A 21778-nucleotide genomic window follows, 5' to 3' on the forward strand; every position below is an offset into this window, starting at 1 on the left:
CTCACGTAAGGTATTACTTGGATGACCCAGTACACTTGCTGGTTAAGTTGAACGAAGTTGTGGAAAGAAAAAGCTTCTCTAACAGTACCTGGAACTCTTGTATCACAATTTCGTCCACCACATACGATATCTGTGCATGGTATTTTTCATCCGAGATGAGAAATCCGACAGTTGATTAGCCGTACAGAAATCGTAGAGGACTATTTTCACTAAGAGGACGGGAAGTAGCCATTGACAACAGTGACACTCAACATACAGCTTGCCATAGAAAGGAGTATGAAGGATTGGATGAAGGCAATAGGAAAACAGAGATTCAGAAGGAATAACGCATCTCCATACCTTATCTGAAATTTCCACCAATGAATTACATAAGTATCTCTATCTTTATTTTACTCTTATTTATCTTTTAAATTATTAAAACCCCATAACCATTTGAATCCGCCTGACTGAGATTTACAAGATGACCATAGCTTGCTTCAAGCCGACAATCTCCATGGGATCGACCCTTACTCACGTAAGGTTTATTACTTGGACGACCCAGTAGTGCACTTGCTGGTTAGTTGTGCGAAGTTGTGAAAAAGAGTTGAGATTACAATTGTGCGTACCAGGTTGTTGGCGCCATTGAGATCACAATTTCGTGCACCAGCCTAGTGTGCCACGCTCGTGGACAAGCCCTTGTTGGGAGGCAGGCGTGCCATGCCCTTGTTGCTGGACTTAAAAACCATCTCTGGAGACTTGGCCTGGCGAGCCACGCCCTTGGCATTCTTGGATACACCCCTGGTGTAAATGGTTGGCGTGCCACTCCTTCGAGCACGCCCTTGACATGCCTTCAATTATAAAACTGGCATGCCACGCCATACAACACGCCGAGTGGCATGCTGACAATAGTGAACTTCGGAAGTCTCCTCTGTAATCTTGGCCTGACGTTCCATGCTAGGGACATGCCCAGGGATACGTCTATAATAGAGAGTGGGCATGCCACGCCTGGGACATGCCCAGGGGCACGTTAGCTTTGGTCCACCCATGATGTTCTCTACCTTTCTGGCCAAACGTGTCACGACAGTTAGCACGCCGCTGGCACGCTCTGCCTCTTTACTTCTTTTCAACCACTTTGCTTTCCCATTTTCCTGAATTCATGCAAGGCAAATACTCAAAGTAGTGTTCCTTAAAATTCATGACATATTCATTAGTATTGCACTATTTATTTGAGAAATTGCTCATTCTTGACAGAAATTTTATAAAAATATAAGCAGATGAGGCAAGTCATCATCTACCAATCCTCCAGCATTTATGAAATCATTAAAACTTCTTATTGAGGAAGCAGATTTAACTCTGCCACATTTCTTTTCATGATGAGCCTTGATTGCATTAAAATCATCCATGATTATAATCTGTTTACCTCCTTGTTCGAGCAACTATAAAAGACTAGAGAATTAGCTTTCACTAATAAATTCCTTTGTATACAAATATACCGCCAATATCTCTCATTTTATTTGTTACTGTTGCACTTCCACAATAAAGTGAATTACAAAACTATCATTATGTAGGATCTGTGTATTCCTTCCTTCCTTCCATGCCACCACCAACCCTCCTGATTGACCATTTGGATCGACTATAAAGGCTGGATCAAAACCAACTCTCTTCAACACACCTTCCACGTTTGAAGCATTATTTTTAATCTCACTAATAAATAATACTTCAGGGTAATAAAATTTATTTATCCCTTGAATGTTTTGAATTGTCAAGGGTTTTCTAAACCTCAACAGTTCCATGATATCATCTTCATACCTTTTTAGGTGTCAATTGTTGGGTGGCACCCTTCCCTTTGTTAGTTATCTCATGATCTTTGATACACTATTTTTTAATGCCTCCAGGAACAAAATTGCCAACTCTTTTATATTTTAGCTGAACCTCAATGACCTTGTTATTATTGTCCAAAATCTTCATTATTATTCTTAATGGTTTGGTTATATCAAGCAACACCTAAACCTTGACAATTTGTTCTTCGTTTTCCCGGCATTATGAACAAATTAGCGGCCATAAACTCCCCCACACTACAAGAAAAATCACTTTTAGCGGCCATTTATTTTACTTTTAGCGGCAATAAAAATAGCCGCTAATACATTTACCGGCAATTAGATATTAGCCATCTTATGCATTGTCGCTAAAAGGTTTTAGCGGCAATTATAACATTTGCCAGTAAAGACCTTTTTAATGGCTGCAAAAAGTATATAACTATTAGCGACCATTTTTTTGGCAATTTATATGGCCACCAAAAGTAATTATAAAATTGCAATATTATTCATTTTTAGCGGCCATTACTATTGCCGCCAAAACCCATTTTACCTATATGGCCACTAAAAATAATTCTAAAATTGTAATGTTATTTACTTTTAGTTGCCATTACTATTGCTGCTGAAATCTTAAGACTTTTTTTTATTTATATTATACTCATTTTCTTAGAAACAACGAACTACCTTTATTTTTCTAGAATCTCAATTATTTGTGCCACCAATTATTATTATTATTATTGTTGTTGTTGTTGTTGTTGTTATACTGAAATTAATTACTACAAAATGAGATATTTCATTAAACTCAAAAGATTGATATACAAATTTCTCTTAAGTATACACTTGTAAGCATAGTTGTCAGAACCGAACCGGTGATCAAACCGGTGAGGTTACTAGGTCACTGGGTCACTGGTTCAACCGGTGGGTCATTGGTTGAACCGGTTAACTCGGTATAATTAAATAATTATATAAAATTTAATTATTTGACTAGTTTAACTAAATATCATCTAACAATTTTCAACTATCAACCTTATATGAAGACAAAAAATAAAATAATATATTAAAAAAATAAATTGTGATTAATTAATTTTTTTGTTTATCTTTTTAATTTGTATATATTTAATAAAATTTATAGTTAAATAAAATGTACTTAATTTAAAAATGAGTGACTTTGAAATTAAAATAAATAGAATATAAGTGAAAAGAGAATATACTATATGTATTATAATTTGTATATTAATTGATGAGAAACATTTCAGCTTGGTGGTAGAAGCATGCTTGTTTTATGGTGGAGGAAGGGGTTCGAACCCCATTGGAAGCATTTTGGAAAAGGGTTTAGAGCATGGTGGAGTTGCAGATCGTTGATCCATTGTAGATTCTCCTTCAACGTTGACCGAGCGGCCCGAATCGGTCCGATTTTTGCCGGTTCACACCGGGTTTGACCGGTTTGTATCGGTTCTCTATCTTACACGGTCCAAATACCGGACCGGACCGACATAGGATCCAGTTTACCGGTTTTCTGATCGAACCGGCCGGTCCGGTCCAGTTCTGACAACTATGCTTGTAAGCAAGTTGCAATGAATCATAAATACAACCATGTCTTGGATCCCAACATAATCAAACCAAATGAAACCTAACATAAAAATGTATTGACCATAGTAACCTGACCATGAACAAGCCTATAAATATAATCCATATTTGTGCTTCCTGGATCTTCATAGGATTTCCATTGGCCTTAGCTTCTGGTAGTTTTCCCTTCCAAACCTTATTAAGGCCTTTATATTCATATCTTCTATCTCGGAAACTTGAACCTTGAACCAGATAGCACAAAACCAAGGCTTAGAAGTTATAACAGAAAGCAACCAACCAATGGAGCAAGGAAAATTGAGGAGATTATGTTTGAAGTTGAAGTATAATGTGACAATATTAAATTTATTAACTTATATAACAAATATGTTCTGCAGATTAAAAGAGAGCGACCCAGAAAAATGCACTAATGAAATAAAGATGTAAGACAGTAGTCCTTACTTTTTTCCTGGAGAATCTTGTACAACTTGGACTCATACAACAACTGAGGATGTCTTGTGTTGACATTTTCCTGATTTAGAAGGGCATAGAGCAACAAGTAACAGACATAAAAAACCAAGAAAAACATATCGGCAGCACTCATATATATTCAACATAAACATGACAACAATGTTAAGCATAGTTCGAGTGAGAGATGAGTATTGCAGATTACATAATAGAGAAGAAAAGGAGGAAATGTCTTAATAGAGACTACTAAAAGAATCACATCCTGACACCACCTAAGACTATAAGAATAGAGATTGAAAGGCAAAGTAAAAAAAAAAAAAAACTATGTAGAGTTTAAAAGATGCTGGGAGACTCAAGTAGTAAACCTTCCAAATTAAATTCTACAAAAATAATCCATGTACATAAACAAGTATGTATGTGGAACTGCTTTTTAAGTTAACTTGATAGTTTAGCTTAAGGCATGAAGTGGTGGGTGGAGAACTTAAACACCGGCAAGTGTCAGAAAGTGACATCTCACAAAATGGAATGCCACTCATCTTATCTTCATGTCTATATAATCAAAATCAAAATTAGTCTTCACATCTCATTACTCTATGCCAGCGTGACTCTCTAACATTATTGGGGACCATGCTATATATGGAATTTCTCCTATAGAGACACATGCATGCTCATTAACATTAACAACTTATGTGCTCATTTCACGGGTTTGTTGTGTCACCATTAATCTCTCTCACTAATCATTCCCACTTTAGTATAAATAAAGTAATTAAGGACTAATTAAGGGGTCCCAGCAACTCAAATTTAGATAAATAATAAGAACCTAGTACACAAGTTCTTGCTTTCATCTTTTAGCCTCCCACACCCACCACTTTTAGCTCTGCATCTCAACTAATGCCACCACACTTTCAACAACACGTAGTCAAAATATCAATATAATACTTGTAAACAAATTACATCCTAAAGTCCCGAAATTAATACTCTTTTCTTTTCTTTTATGTAATTATCTTTAACCTCAATGTAAGGATCATGTATGTAGAGAGACAGAGGGATTGAGAGGGACAAAGATCATGGGATGTTGTGGACAAACAAAAAGGTAATAAGGTTTGAAACCAAGACACAGGAAACACAAACCACCCAATTAAATTCAGAATACTAGGAAGACATTGATGTGCCTATGATAAAATCTAGCACGCATTTTGGTGTTTTGTACATGCTAAATTATAATCAATATATACAAGTTTGGATAGTAACATGAACAATATAATACAAACACTGGTTGCATATACAGTTAGAATTAAGTCTCAAGAGAAACAGAGGAGTACCAATTCTTTGGCACGTTTGATACGGCACACAACGGTGAAAAAGAAGAAGGCAGTGGTGGCTAAGTTCAAAACATTCAAGTAATCTCTAACTGGATCAATAATAGCATCAAAACATTCCTGAAACATGCAAGTAATCTCTAAGTACCGCAGTCCAATAATTTGTATTAAACTATTATTGATCTTATGCAATTGGCAAATTCAAAGGGCAAAGCAGAGATAAAAGAACCAAATCACAAGTGTTTTTTAAAAAAAAACACAAAAAAGAAGCAGCTTGCCATTTGTTGGAAAATCAAAATGTGATCATCACTTTCATGCACTCAAGGTAAATAAGAAAGAAGATGGAAACAAGTCAAACGGATAATGACTTACTTGAAACATTGACACAACCTGCAAAAGGAATGACCTAGTTTCAGAGCTAGCAATTTTTCCATTAATAAGTCTCCATCTTACATCAATCTCATTAGGTAGTCCTAAAAGTATTTCCTCTTACTTCACCTTTATTACATCCAAGAGAGATTCCGGAAGAGCAAATCCAAATCCCTTCTGGAAACTCCTGCCATTTGCGACATAAATGTTATTTCCGAAGAGTAAGAGTGAGGTTAAATTTGCAAATAAATATAATGCAAAATATTGAATACCTTTAAAAATGCCATCTTATGATCCCTCAAACAACCAACATGGTATTCCTTTTCACACTACAACAAACAAGAAAATTAAGCAGAACCAAATCAATCCCTAGAGTTAGATATTTGCAACAATCATGAACCAAAATTAATAAATCATTGAGCCCTCTTCAAACAAGGGAATATGCTTGTACATGCTACTGGGGCCTTCAATGCAATATCTGGCAATCTGTTCAATGGGACCAACTCCTTCAACCCTTTCTGCTGCCACAGCATGGACATTGTCTGCAACAAAACTTTCTCTTTGGAACATGTTTTGGCAGATTTGACAATACCAATTACCACGAGGAATACTTGATACTGACGCACATTCTGTACATTACCAATGCAACATTGTAATTCAGTTCGAAGATAATTATCTTCTAATTTATTAAACAAAGCAAATATTCTTCTCAACAGCCTCTTCCAATTTAGTAAATGAACAGACAATTATAGTAAAAAGAAGTGAGGAAAAAAATTTTTGTTTGTTTATGACACTGTTGCAATTTCATCATATGCTAACAACTTCAGATAAGGCATCAAGATAATAAAATGTAGTAGTATAGAACAATAAATAAGCAAGCATTTCATTTGTTTTTTTTTTCATAAATTTTGCATCTGACCTTTGTGAAACGACCTTGGGCATCCATCACAGAGCAGCAGGTTCCCCCATCCCAACAGACAACGCATAGATCATCATTATACTTTGCAGTGTATTTGCGCTCTTTTAGTATAAACATTGCTAACTCATGGAGAGACATCCCATCTGAAGTGTAGATATATGCATAACTACCAAAAATATTCCACCCACATAGAAAATCGTAGGTACAACTGTACAAGAAGGCAAGCAATTCAAATAGCTTCTGAATATTACTCACGGTTTCCTTCGAGAAGCCCAACCTACATGTACCTCAAATTGTGAAGGGCTAACCTGCACAACATTTTAAAATTGGACCTATTATTCTTGCAACTTAGTGATTCCTCAGCATTGAGCAGTAAGCAGTGCCCACATACAAGAACAAGTTAAGCAGCAATACATGGTATTTCAAATTAAGAAAACTCATCATATTTACCACTGCTAATGAGTTCATTGATGAGATTGTTATAGAATTGCAATCCATTGGGATTGATGGGTCCTCTACCATCTCGGAAGAAAGAAAGAAGGAAAAAGCATTTTTCAAAGGCTTTACTATAGAAACTAATACAGAAAATAAATTAAATTTCAAGTTTCTCATTACAAACACAAGTTTGAGTTTGGAGTATTATATAATTGGAATCAATCTTGACCAAGAAATGGATAACCTATAGGCATCAAGGCCTATTTCCACCATGAGTTTCACATCTTCCTGCAACATAAAATCATCAAAAATGGTTGAAGCTCCAGCTGGCATTTTCTCAAACACATTATGTGCATATTCTCAATTTTCCACAAATTATAAAAGAAAAAATCACAATATAAGCAAATAATGGAAGCAATGAGTATTAGTGTAATGACACTCACGGTCTGTCTTCGTCAGCGGTGACAGTGTCCTCTACCGGAGGAGAAGAGTTTGGTGACGAGGGATGGTGATGGTAACTGCGTTTAGGGTTAAGTTGCTAAGAGAAATGGGGTATTCGTGAATTTTGTTCCTCTCTCATTAATTGTCATAAAAAAATATTTTAATTAAACTAATACCAGCCATAATACAATGGCCATTAAAAACTTTTTATTAAAAGTAATTTTTTTATATATTAATAAAAATAATACCAACCATAGTATTATGGCCACTAAAAACTTTTTATAAAAGTTTTATTATATTTTTAGTGGCAATAATAATAATTGCCATTATAATATATAATATTAGTGGTAAATATATAATAGCCACAAAAACATAACTTAAATACAAAAAATAGTGGCCATTGTATTATTACCACTAAAAGTTTGTCGCTAAAACTAATTATTCTTGTAGTGTCCAGTGTCCGTCCAATCCTCCTACCCAACCCTCCTGCCCAACTCTTTGCTCTTGTAGTATTCTGGAAGTCCCCACAATTGTATTCACATTGAAACATGAGAAAATTCAGATTCATTAATTGGATTATTATTGTTTCAATATTTTACACGTAGGATGTAGTTTTTGAAAAGACAAAAACCACCTTTTTCCACTCTCAATAAATCAACCTCAATACTAAAGAAGAACTGACAACTTTTTTTTGTGATCCAAAATTTTAAAACCATCTAGTTGTTTTCATATTGAAAATAGTACAACTTTTAACATACCAGTACTAAATTTTTGATCTGCAAAAAGCCTTTCAACAAGACTTTTAAAACATTTTTTCAGACTCTCTTGTATATCCTCATTAGCAAAATGGAGAATTTCATTTTCCTCTATCTCTACCACGTTTGCATTATGGCCTTGAGAGGTAGTAGTGGCTGTCATTCTCAACCAAAGTCACTCAATGAAGTGGAAAATTCAAAAATTAGGATTACTTCTCAAACTCTAACAGAGTAGAACCAAAAAAAAAAAAAGAGAAACCCTAGCAGCAGGACATTTGATAAATACCGCTACTTGGACATCACATGCATGGAATTGTGAATAATAAAATGTCATAAAAAATTGAAAAAAAAAAGCGCATTAAGCGCTGAATAAAACTGAGAAATTCATGAGAAAGGCATGATATACATGCAAGAAAGTAAGTTATTCATACAAGTAATTATTAGGAGAGTAGCTTGAGGTTGAAGAAACAAAACTATCTCACTGAAAAAGATGAAAAATTGAGAGATCATATTGTTGTGGGGTATTGGCAGAATTAGAAATTTCATGGAGGCGAAAGCCAAATAAAAATAAAATATAATCCATAAGATTATATATCTTAAGTCATTAGTTGCATCTTATCATCTTATATATAAAAGTTAAGGTTAAAAAAATACACTTTAAAAATGTTGGTGGTATTTTAAGATGCATTTAACGAAATTTTATGAGACTAAAACCGTTAATAATTATATTACTCAGTAATTTAACGAAATTTTATGAGACTAAAACCGTTAATAATTATATTTAACGAAATTTTAAGATTCATACAAGTAATTTTGCAGTATAATATTACTCAGTAGGTTATTTAACTGATAGATTACTCAATAACATTTTAAATATTACTCATTGAATTTGAAATTCAAAAAAAAAAACTAAAATTTAGTTCATCATATTTTCTTTTTTTCTCTTTTTTAAAAAATGAGTCAATTTTGACATTTTTTAGTCCTAGCCTAATAAAAGAAAATTGTATACATATTTTATATATTAACTTCAAAAAATAATTATAGAAACATTTAAATACATCCAGAAGATAGTAGAGCAATTGTGGAAAACACATAAATACAAATACATAAATAAAAAAAATTTAATCTTATTAAACTAATATGTTTACTATTTAATTAAACGTCAAAATCAGTTTGTCTTTATTTTCAAACTATACACATCTCCAATCACCAAAAAAAAAATTATACACATCTCCTAATAAATAGATCAAAATTTCTTTTATAATAAATTATTGTCAAAAAAAATTCATACATACTACATACTAACGCACATAGACATATACAAATTAACGTATAATTAACAAGGTTCTAAAAATCGAATCCATCATTAAACTACTTTGGCTACTGATTTATTGATTTATTGGTTTAACCGATTCAACTAAAAAAATTGTTTTATACTAAAATAATAAATAAAATATAAATAAATACATTAAACCATAATGTTATGATCTCATTCAAATATAAACTCAGAAGTCAAAATAACAAAATAACGAACACAATCACAACATATGAACTGAAGCATAAAAACTATAAACATATGATTACTTTCTGATGGGTTGCTCTTGATGCTTTCCAACAAAGTAAGCTCCTTGATCTTGGTTCCAGTTTTTTGCAAAGTAAGAATTTTAGAATCAATAGGTAGTTACGGAAGAGACATTACTAGTTTACTGAAACAGAATAACACTACTAATGCCTAGGCTGATGGAGATTCTAAGCAAGCTACCTTTCTTGAATTACAAATTACTAGTACACATCAAAAGAAAAAGCATCACGAACCAAACAGATTCTCTAGTTCAAGCCTTTTCAGCGATGGAAATTGCTTTGCGTTTCGACCACTTCCCCACCAACAACCATATTGATCACAACACCATCTATGGAAACAAGTCATAAAATATTATCAACAATAATCCAATCCACCACTACCGTTTCTTGGGAATAGAGTGAAAGAATCAATAAACCAAACCCTAATGAGATTGATTCACAGAAACAACATCATACCATCTTGAATTGAAGCCTATCCCAGGAATCACAAAATTTCAAAAATCACATAAATCAAATCACAAACAATCCAAAAATATAAATTATAATGAACAAAATCAAAATTCCAAGAATAATCAGGATCAGAAATATAAATTATAACATAAATTACATAAATCAGAATAATGCTATAATAATTAACAAATTCACCAAAGTAAATTAAGAATACAGAGATAATATGATAGAAAATCCTAAAACTAGTAACAACAGCAAGGTTCATAGATTAATTAACAATTATTCAACCCATAACAAGTTCACTGATTATTCAACATTGATTATTCAACAATTATTGTTAAAAACAAATACCTAGAAGATAGAAGCATAGAACAGAGCAGATCCTTAGCAAGAGGGGGAGCAGCGCTGACCGGTGGAACAGAGATGGCGCCATTGACGGTGGAACAGAGCTTCGCAATGGAGGCAGGAGGCAAGCTTGGCAACTGTGCTTCCACTGCTGAATCGTTAGCTGCACGAGCAGGAGTGAGTGAGTGAGCTTCGAAGCTCCAACTTGCAATGCTGCAGGAGAAGTCCAATGGCTAAACAGAAGTGAGGGAGTGAGTGATCTGGTGTTGAGAGGAGCGATGAGCTCAAGGCTGATGGGAGCGAGGGAGCGAGTGTGTGCTGCTGCTACACCATTGGAGTGAGTTAGGGTTGCTGGGTTGGTAATCGTTAGGGTATTAGTAGATTAGCTCACAAAACGACAATATTTTTGGTCAATTTAAAAAACCAGTCGAGTCCGGTTCAATCTGGCCAACCGTTTTCCAGCCTATTTTAACGATTCAATTCTAATTTTTTTATTTTTACAGTTTTAATATATGACCAAACCATAATTTTTATCGGGTTTACAATTTAACTGATTCGACCGGTCAGTTCAAACCGATTTTCAGAACAATGATAATTAAAGTAATAATAATACTAGCTATTACTAGTAAATTTTTTAGAAATCTTCGGGAGACCATAACACCTTATAATAGGCCAACCTATTGCATATCAAATTAACATTTTAGCTTGTCACGTCGCATAAAATAAACTAATGTGACATGAACTAAAATAGAGACTTTCTAAATTTTACTAGACCAAAACCAAAAACAGATATTTTTGTAGGAATAAAAAACTTAAAAAGCATTAATATTATTTCAATTTTTTTTTTTTTTTGTCGAGCAAACAGCTTGAGAATTTGCTCAATTAAAATATTACCTATCCATGAAAAAATATTATTATTACTTTCGTTTCAGTATTTTAATAACTACAAATTAAAAGTTAAAAGCTAAGGGAGAAGTACGTGTGTATGTAATAAAATTATTTGGGTTGAAACAAGGCCTTTGATAAGGTTTTAGTGAAATTGATATGAAAATAGTTATTGATCTAGCTGATAAAAAGTATCGTTCTAACAACTCATGGCTCCTCGGTTCGTGCAGTTCAGTATATGATGGCTCAGAATTGGATATTCAGTTGGCTCATGTACGTATTCAGAAAACTTAGTAGTTGATGGTCTCACAGCAGAACATACATTAGCTACCACTAGGTTGTTATTTCGTTTTTGGTTTATGAATCTCTCCCAAAATTTTTTTTTTCTTTACAATTATGTTGATGTGCAAAAAGAGCCTTATTTTTCGGAATAACTTCTGGTTAGTTTCGTTGTTTTTTAATTTAATGTCCATTATTAATAATAAATAAATAAATAATAAAAAGTATATAACAGACTAAATTTTCTATTTAATTTTTTTTGTTGTTAATATGTCTTAAATGTTTTTTTTTGTCAAAAATTAAGATTGTCCTAATTTTTTATTTTTAAAAACATCCCTAATATTAGAATTATTTTTAAAATAATCATTTTCCATCTTAATTTTAATTTTTATATTAAATTATATTTGGTAAAAATAAAATAAAATAACTACTTTCCTATTTGCTCAGACTCTGTAACATCCTAATTAGCCTAAATTTTACCTCACGTCGTAATGCAAAGATTAATTAGAGATTACGATAGTTCTAAGCTCACACATAATATATATATACAGACCATACATGAATTCAGACAGTAAAACAGCTTATACAATTTTGTTCTCTCAAAGACAAGTCTCTAGGCAAAACAAAATACAAAAGTGAGAGACATATACACAAAATAAAACAAAAGACTCAAAAGGTATCTGGATATAAGACCCCAAGATGCTGAAGGCAATCCTAGACTCCATATCCATCATAAAGATTCAAACTTACGACGTACTAAAACAATTAAGCATAATATAACCCTTAACATAAATAAAACCAGGTAGTCAATCTTAGGGATTTTCTATTCTGGAGAGTTTAAAACGTGTGCGTACGCACAGGGGTGTGCGTACTGGTGCACGAAAATCACACTCACACTATGAAATTCCGCACAACTAACCAGCAAGTGCACTGGGTCATCCAAGTAATAAGTTACGTGAGTAAGGGTCGATCCCACGGAGATTGTTGGCTTGAAGCAAGCTATGGTTATCTTATTATTCTTAGTCAGGATACCAATAGGGTTCTTTAGTTTCAATCGTAAGAAGTAAAAGAGCATGAAATTAATAATTGTTACGCAGTAATGGAGAATGTGTTGGAGTTTTGGAGATGCTTTGTCTTCTGAATCTCTGCTTTCCTACTATCATCTTCTTCATGCACGCAAGGTTCCTTCTATGGCAAGCTGTGTGTTGGTGGATCACTGTTGTCAATGGCTACCATCCGTCCTCTCAGTGAAAATGGTCCAGGTGCGCTGTCACCGCACAGCTAATCATCTGTTGGTTCTCACTCATGCTGGAATAGGATCCATTGATCCTTTTGCGTCTGTCACTACGCCCAACACTCACGAGTTTGAAGCTTGTTACAGTCATCCAATCCCTGAATCCTACTCGGAATACCACAGACAAGGTTTAGACTTTCCGGATTCTCAAGGATGCTGCCAATGGATTCTAGCTTATACCACGAAGACTCTGATTAAGGAATCCAAGAGATACTCATTCAATCTAATGTAGAACGGAGGTGGTTGTCAGGCACACGTTCATAGGTTGAGAATGGTGATGAGTGTCACGGATCATCACCTTCTTCATATTGAAGTGCAAATGAATATCTTAGATAGAAACAAGCGTGTTTGAATAGAAAACAGAAATAATTGCATTAATTCATCGAGACGCTGCAGAGCTCCTCACCCCCAACAATGGAGTTTAGGGACTCATGCCATCAAAGAGTACTACAAAGTTTAGATCTAAAATGTCGTGAGATACAAAATAAGTCTCAAAAAGTTGTTTAAATACTAAACTAGTAACCTAGGTTTACAGAAAATGAGTAAACTAAGATAGATAGTGCAGAAATCCACTTCTGGGGCCCACTTGGTGTGTGTTGGGGCTGAGACTTGAGCTTCTCACGTGCCTGGGCTGTTTCTGGAGTTAAACGTCAGGCTAACCTGTTTCTGGCGTTTAACTCCAACTTGCAACCTGTTTCTGGCGTTCAACTCCAGAATGCAACATGGAACTGTTGTTAAACGCCAGTTTACGTCGATTATCTTCGAGCAAAGTATGGACTATTATATATTGCTGGAAAGCCCTGGATGTCTACTTTCCAACCCAATTGAGAGCGCGTCAATTGGACTCCTATAGCTCCAAAAAATCTATTCGGAGTGCAGGGAGGTCAGAATCCAACAACATCAGCATTCCTTTTTCAGCCTAAATCAGATTTTTGCTCAGCTCCCTCAATTTCAGCCAGAAAATACCTGAAATCATAGAAAAATACACAAACTCATAGTAAAGTCTAGAAATATGAATTTTGCCTAAAAAATAATAGAAATATACTAAAAACTAACTAAAACATACTAAAATCTACATAAATTACCCCCAAAAGCGTATAAAATATTCGCTCATCACAACACCAAACTTAAGTTGCTTGTCTCCAAGAAACTAGATAAATAAAATAGGATAAAAAAATCAAGAAGAAATAATATCCTAGAGTTTTAAGTGAAGCTCAGATTCTAATTAGATGAGCGGGACTAGTAGCTTTTTGCTTCCGAACAGTTTTGGCATCTCACTTTATCTTTTGAAATTTAGAATGATTGGCATCCATAGGAATTCAGAATTCAGATAGTATTATTGATTCTCCTAGTTTAGTATGTTGATTCTTGAACACAGCTACTTTATGAGTCTTGGCGTGGCTCTAAGCACTTTGTTTTCCAATATTACCACCGGATACATAAATGCCACAGACACATAACTTGGTGAACCTTTTCAGATTGTGACTCAGCTTTGCTAACGTCCCCAATTAGAGGTGTCCAGAGTTCTTAAGCAAACTCTTTTGCTTTTGATCACAACTTTAACCACTCAGTCTCAAGCTTTTCGCTTGGACCTGTATGCCACAAGCACATGGTTAGGGACAGCTTGATCTAGCCGCTTAGGCCTGGATTTACTTTCTTGGGCCTTCCTATCCATTGATGCTCAAAGCCTTGGATCCTTTTCACCCTTGCCTTTTGGTTTAAAGGGTTATTGGCTTTTTCTACCTCTTTTGCTTCTCTCTCTCTTTTTTTTCATTGCTTTTTCTTGCTTCAAGAATCAATTTAATTATTTTTCAGATCAGTAATAATATTTCTCTTGTTCATCATTCTTTCAGGAGCCAACAATTTTAACATTCATAAAATTCAATATCAAAATATGCACTATTCAAGCATTCATTTAGAAGACAAAAAGTATTGCCACCACATATAAATAATTAGAATTTTCCTTATTAAGAACTCAAAAAAATATTGCCTCTTTATTCTAAAAATCTACTATTTTATTCATGTTTGATGATGATGAGAAAAATAAATTATAGCTTAATTAGAGATAAAATCAAAATAGAGATACTACTTACTACTACTTCATATATGACTTCTAAGGTAAATTCCTAATAAGAACAATTATCACAGAGTTAAAACTAAGATTAGGACTCAACAACCTTTATTTTGGGAGGTGGATGCTCCCTTAGTCTGTGGAGTGTGTGGTCCTTCAAGAGACAGCTTCTGACGCTTCAGTTCCCTCAGTTCATGTCTCTGTTCTTCTTGTTCCCCAAGCAGTTTGCAAAGCATGCTATTTTGATTTTTCTGTTCTTCCTTTAGTTGGTCCATAACTTCTTGCAACTTGGTGACAGATTCTTCAAGACGCTGCCAATATTCAATTTGAGGGATTTTCGGGAGGAACTCATGTGCTCTCCTCTTGATGGGGTCGTCCTGCACTTGTTGTCCTTCCATTGACTTTTTGGTGATTGGTCGGTCAACTGAGATATACTCAGTCACTCCCATCTTCACCCCAGCATCCTTACATAGTATAGAGATTAAGCTTGGATAAGCCAATTTGGCATCTTTGCAGTTCTTGTTTGCAATTGTGTAGAGTTCATAAGAAATCAACTGATGAACTTCCACTTCTTTTCCTAATATAATGCAATAGATCATTACTGCTCTTTTGATGGTGACTTCAGAGCAGTTGCTAGTGGGCAGTATAGAACGCCCAATGAAGTCCAGCCAACCTCTGGCGACTGGTTTGAGATCTTCTCTCTTGAGTTGATTTGGGACACCCTTGGTGCTGGTTATCCACTTGGTTCCAGGGAGGTATATGTCCTCTAGAATTTCGTCCAAGCCTTTATTTGTTCTCATCATTCTCCTATTAAAGGAGTCTGGGTCATCTTTCAACTGAGGTAGCTTAAAGATTTCCCTGATTTTGTCAGGGTGAAGGTGAACAATCTTCCCTCTGACCAAGGTCCGATAATCACAGAAGGCGGCTCCAGCTATTCTCTGCCTGTCTGTTTGCCACAGATTAGAGTAGAATTCCTGAATCATGTTCCTTCCCACCTTTGTTTCAGGATTAGCTAGGATTTCCCAGCTCCTGTTTCGAATTTGCTCTTGGATCTCTGGATATTTGTCTTCTTTCAGATCGAATTTAACTTCCTAGATCACGACCTTAGACCCATTATTTTGTAGTAATGATCTGAATGTTCTTTGGCTAAGAACTTCCCTTGATTCCAAAGTAGTTTTGGAGTATTCTCTTTCTTGCCTCTTGGAGTGATTTGTTTTCCCTTAGGAGCCATGATCTTAGTGGGTATTGGTTTAGTGATCACGGATAAACACACCAAACTTAGAGGTTTGCTTGCCCTCAAGCAAAAGAAAGGAAATGAGAGGGATAGAAGGAGAGCCAATTTTTTGAATTGTGGAGGAGAGGAGGGAGGCCGAACTAGGATTTAAAGGGAAGGGGGTGGGTTTTTTCAAAAATTTTGAAGGAGATATGATAGAAGATATGATTTGTAAAAGATAAGTATGATAGGAAAAAGATGCAATTTAAAATTGAAAAGATATGAAATATATTTTTTAAAAAAAGATAAATCTAAATTTTTGAAAAGAGGATATGATGAATTTAAAAGAAGAGATTTGAGAAGAATTTAAAAAGATAATTGAGTTTTGAAAAAGATTTGAAAAGAAGTTAGAGAGGATTTGAAAAGGATTTGTGTTTATGAATTAAGATACATTTGATATCTTTGAAAAAAGGATTTGAAAAATTAGGATTAAAAATTTTTGGAATTGAAGTTTGGAATATGAGAGTTTGTAACATGTTTATGCAAGAAATCATGAATTGAAACATAAAAAATGGAAAAAGTTTGAATTGAAAACGAATTTACCTCCTCCCCACAATCCTGGTGTTAAACGCCCAAATGCTGCATGTTTTGGACGTTTAACGCCCATTTGTAGCTTCTCCTAGGCGTTTAACGCCCAGCTGTTGCTTCTAGCTGGCGTTAAACGCCAGGAACTCCTTTGTCACTGGGCATTTTTCTGAACACCCAGAACGCTGTAAATCTGGCGTTAAACGCCCAGAAGATGCTTCTTTCTGGCGTTTAACGCCCAGATGGCTATCTCTACTGGTGTTAAACTCCTAGTAGATGCTTCTTTTGGGCGTTTAATGCCCAAAACAGCTCTTACTGGCTTTTTCGCACTATTGAGCTTCTTTTTGCTGTTTTATCCTCTGAATCCTTCTGTAACTCTGTGAACTCATGCAATTGCCATTTTACCTTGAAGAAAATTAATATGAACCTATAAAAATCAATTAATTGTAAAATAAGCTTTGTTAATGGCTGGGTTGCCTCCCAGCAAGCACTTCTTTATTGTAGCTAGACTATTACGGAGCTTTAATCAAGTATCAATTTTGAGCATTCTTGCTCAAAATTGCTTTCAAGATAATGTTTGACTCTCTGTCCATTAACAATGAACTTTTTGTTAGAATCATTATCCTGAAGCTCTACGTATCCATATGGTGACACACTTGTAATCACATATGGTCCTCTCCACCGGGATTTCAATTTTTCGGGGAATAATCTGAGCCTAGAATTAAACAGCAGAACTTTCTGCCCTGGCTCAAAGACTCTGGATGACAACTTCTTATCATGCCATCTTTTTACTTTCTCTTTGTAAATTTTTGCATTTTCGAAAGCATTGAGTCTGAATTCCTCTAGCTCATTTAACTGGAGCAATTGTTTTTCTCCAGCTAACTTGGCATCAAGGTTTAGGAAGCTGGTTGCCCAATAGACCTTATGCTCCAGTTCCACTGGCAAGTGACAGGCTTTTCCATACACAAGCTGGTATGGAGAAGTTCCGATAGAAGTCTTGAATGCTGTTCTGTATGCCCACAGAGCATCATCCAAGCTCCTTGCCCAATCCCTTCTATGGTTAATCACAGTCCGTTCCAGGATTCTTTTAAGTTCTTTATTAGAGACTTCAGCTTGCCCGTTTATCTGTGGATGATATAGAGTAGCTACCCTGTGGCTAACTCCATATCGAACCAAAGTAGAGTAAAGCTGTTTATTGCAGAAATGAGTGCCTGGTGGACGAAATTGTGATCAAAGAGTTCCAGGCACTGTTAGAGAAGCTCACAACTCCGTTCAACTTAACCAGCAAGTGTACTGGGTCATCCAAGTAATACCTTACGTGAGTAAGGGTCGATCCCACTGAGATTGTTGGTATGAAGCAAGCTATGGTCACCTTGTAATTCTCAGTTAAGTGGATTCATAGGGTCAAATGTAATTGGATTAGATATTTAAAAGATAAATAAAATAAAATAAAAGGGATAGAAATACTTATGTAAATCAATAGTGAGAATTTCAGATAGGCGTGTGGAGATGCTGTGCTCCTCTCGAATCTCTACTTTTTTATTTCATTCATCCAATCCTTCCTACTCCTTTCCATGGCAAGCTGTATGTAGGGCATCACCATCATCAATGGCTACTTTTAATCCTCTCGGGAAAATGGTCCTATGCGCTGTCACTACACGGCTAATTGTCTGGAGGCATCACCCTTGTTGATGGCTACATCCCATCCTCTCAGTGAAAATGGTCCAAAAGCTCTGTCACAGCACGGCTAATCATCTGTCGGTTCTCAATCAGGTTGGAATAGAATCCATTGATTCTTTTGCGTTTGTCATCACGCCCAGCCTTCAGGAGTTTGAAGCTCGTCACAGTCATTCAATACCGGAATCCTACTCGGAATACCACAAACAAGGTTAGACTTTCCGGATTCCCAGGATCCTACTCGGAATATCATAGACAAGGTTAGACTTTTCGGATCCCCATGAATGCCACCATCTATCTAGCTTATACCACGAAGATTCTGTTGGGGAATCTAAGAGATATGCGCCCGGCCCAGAGTAGAACGGAAGTGGTTGTCAATCACGCACGTTCATTGGTGAGAATGATGATGAGTGTCACGGATCATCACATTCATCAAAGTGTTGTGCAACGTATATCTTGGAATAAGAATAAAAGAGAATTGAATAGAAAGTAATAGTAATTGTATTGAAACTTGAGGTACAGCAGAGCTCCACACCCTTAATCTATGGTGTGTAGAAACTCCCCCGTTGAAAATACATAAGTGAAAGGTTTAGGCATGGCCGAGTGGCCAGCCCCCTAAAACGTGATCAATATCCTCCTAAGATGAAGAATAAAAGAAAACTGAGACCAAAGATGTCTAATACAATAGTAAATTATCCTATTTATACTAGACTAGCTACTAGGGTTTACATGAGTAAGTAATTGATGCATAAATCCACTTCCGGGGCCCACTTGGTGTATGTTTGGGCTGAGCTTGATCTATCCATGAGCTGAGGCTTCTCTTGGAGTTGAACGCCAAGTTGTAACGTGTTTCGGGCGTTCAACTCCGGGTCGTGACGTGTTTCTGGCGTTTTACTCCAGACAGCAACATGAAACTGGCGTTGAGTGCCCGTTTACGTCATCAATTTCCGAATAAAGTATGGACTATTATATATTGCTGGAAATCTCTGGATGTCTACTTTCCAACGCCGTTGAGAGAGCGCCATTTGGAGTTCTGTAGCTCCAGAAAATCCATTTCGAGTGTAGAGAGGTCAGATTCCAACAGCATCAGCAGTCCTTTGTCAGCCTCCTTATCAGAGTTTTGCTCAAGTCCCTTGACGAATGAATTTTTGCCGGTGTAGAAATTATCAAGTAATCAATCGTAGTATAGTCTAAACCGACGCAAAATCCATCATCAAAGTAATTCTACAATCTATAACCGAGAGTATTAGTCCCGAGTCGTTCTTCCCTAGGAATGCTACAAGGATGCATGCTATTGGTTAAGTGGTCTTTTGTGGTCTAAAGAATGTGGCCTAGAAGTGTTAATAAAAAGGGAACAACAATCAATCAATAGTAAAAACCTTGGCCAAGGTTGAACATTGGAAGTTCCATCACTATAGTTTCCTTCAATTGTGATAACAAAGGAGTGTTGCTTTACTTAGTTAACCCCTAATTATAGAGGGAAGTCAAGTAAAAGTAACTAACTTGAGTCACAAGTCCTAGTCTTACCCTAGGGAAGTCTAGCTTTATTGCACTCCAAGTCAATTAGCAATTCTCAATTCTTAATCAACAATTGACATCCATTATTCAAGTGTCTCCAATGACTCAACCACTAGGCCAAGTGAGGGGATACTATTCCATATCTAAAGTTGGCATTTTCTCAAACACTTGGGGAGCAAGAATGAAAGACATGGCAAAATGGAGAGAAAAGAATTAGGATCAAAGTAATTCAATACAAGAGATTAACAACAATCAACAATGAACAACAATGAAAATGAAATCTTCAATGAATCAATAGAATCCAATAACAACAAAGTTGAATCTAAGACTTATGAGAATTGAACAATTACAAACACTAATGAGATTAGAGAAGAGGATCTACAACATGAACAAAGTAAATTGAGTGTTGTAATAGATCTCACCAAGGAATGGTTGAGAATTGAGAAAATGAAGATGAATCCTAGAGAGAAGTTGGAGTTTCTCTCTCTACAAATGTAACTAACTAAAAATATCTACCTAAGGATCTAAAATTAGTCTATGGATGTGAATGTGTGTCAATCCCCTTCAATCCTTGGCTCTCATGTGCATTTTGGCGCCAAAGTTGGTTGCTGAAAACCTTCCAAAATCGCCAGGCACGTGTTGCAATAAAAGAATCACGTGCGGACTACGACGCGTGCGCGCACGGTACGCGTGCGCGTCCCTGGCTAATTCTGCGATGTGCGCGCGAGCGCCTTGTGCGCGTACGCGTGCTTGGCCGAGATCAACTCTTTGGCTTTTTGTGCTTCTCTCCACTTGCATGCTTCCTTCCTTGCTTCCTTTGATCCATGCCTAGCCTATTTCAATCCTGTAATTACTAGCAAACACATCAAGGCATCTTATGGAATCAAAGAGAAATTAGAATTCATCAAAATAAGGGTTGAAAAACATGTTTTTACACTTAAGCACAAATATGGGAGAGATACAAAACCATGCTAATTCATAGGCTAAATGTGACAAAAGGTTATCAAAAATACTCTAAATTCAATACAAAACAAACCGTCAAATTGGGGTTTGTCAACCCTCAATTTCAGCCAGAAATTACCTGAAATCACAGAAAAACACACAAACTCATAGTAAAGTCCAGAAATGTGAATTTAGCATAAAAACTAATGAAAACATCCCTAAAAGTAGCTTGAACTTACTAAAAACTACCTAAAAACAATGCCAAAAAGCGTATAAATTATCCGCTCATCACAACACCAAACTTAAATTGTTGCTTGCCCCAAGCAACTGAAAATCAAATAGGATAAAAAGAAGAGAATATACTATAAATTCCAGAATATCAATGAATATTAATTCTAATTAGATGAGCGGGACTTGTAGCTTTTTGCTTCTGAATAGTTTTGGCATCTCACTTTGTCCTTTGAAGTTCAGAATGATTGGCTTCTCTAGGAACTTAGAATTTCGAATGGTGTTATTGATTCTCCTAGTTAAGTATGTTGATTCTTGAACACAACTACTTATGAGTCTTGGCCGTGGCCCTAAGCACTTTGTTTTCCAGTATTACCACCGGATACATAAATGCCACAGACACATGACTGGGTGAACCTTTTCAGATTGTGACTCAGCTTTGCTAGAGTCCCCAGTTAGAGATGTCCAGAGCTCTTAAGCACACTCTTTTTTGCTTTGGATCACGACTTTAACCACTCGGTCTCAAGCTTTTCACTTGGGCCTTCATGACACAAGCACATGGTTAGGGACAGCTTGGTTTAGCCGCTTAGGCATGGATTTTATTTCCTTGGGCCCTGCTATCCATTGATGCTCAAAGCCTTGGATCCT

The 21778-nt window shown here is 35.7% G+C and overlaps 1 long non-coding RNA gene across 7 annotated transcripts; it reads right to left on the reverse strand.

Annotated features, from left to right (window-relative positions):
- Nucleotides 1-2988: 2988 nt before the first annotated feature.
- LOC112790576 (uncharacterized) lies at nt 2989-7473 on the reverse strand. 7 transcript variants are annotated; one of them, XR_011880050.1, is made up of 11 exons: nt 7310-7473; nt 6882-7154; nt 6687-6739; nt 6432-6597; nt 5964-6141; nt 5785-5841; nt 5642-5699; nt 5516-5533; nt 5147-5263; nt 3819-3888; nt 2989-3601 (listed from the first exon to the last, which is right to left on the reverse strand). It is a non-coding gene; the product is annotated as an uncharacterized lncRNA (long non-coding RNA). The 7 variants fall into 7 exon arrangements; XR_011880052.1 differs by having other exon boundaries at nt 5516-5699; nt 6432-6574; nt 6882-6946; nt 7047-7154; nt 7310-7453; XR_011880051.1 differs by having other exon boundaries at nt 5516-5699; nt 6882-6946; nt 7047-7154; nt 7310-7453.
- Between the last annotated feature and the right edge of the window lie 14305 nt (nt 7474-21778).

The sequence above is a fragment of the Arachis hypogaea genome, chromosome 3 (assembly GCF_003086295.3).
Source record: "Arachis hypogaea cultivar Tifrunner chromosome 3, arahy.Tifrunner.gnm2.J5K5, whole genome shotgun sequence".
Lineage (NCBI taxonomy): Eukaryota > Viridiplantae > Streptophyta > Magnoliopsida > Fabales > Fabaceae > Arachis > Arachis hypogaea.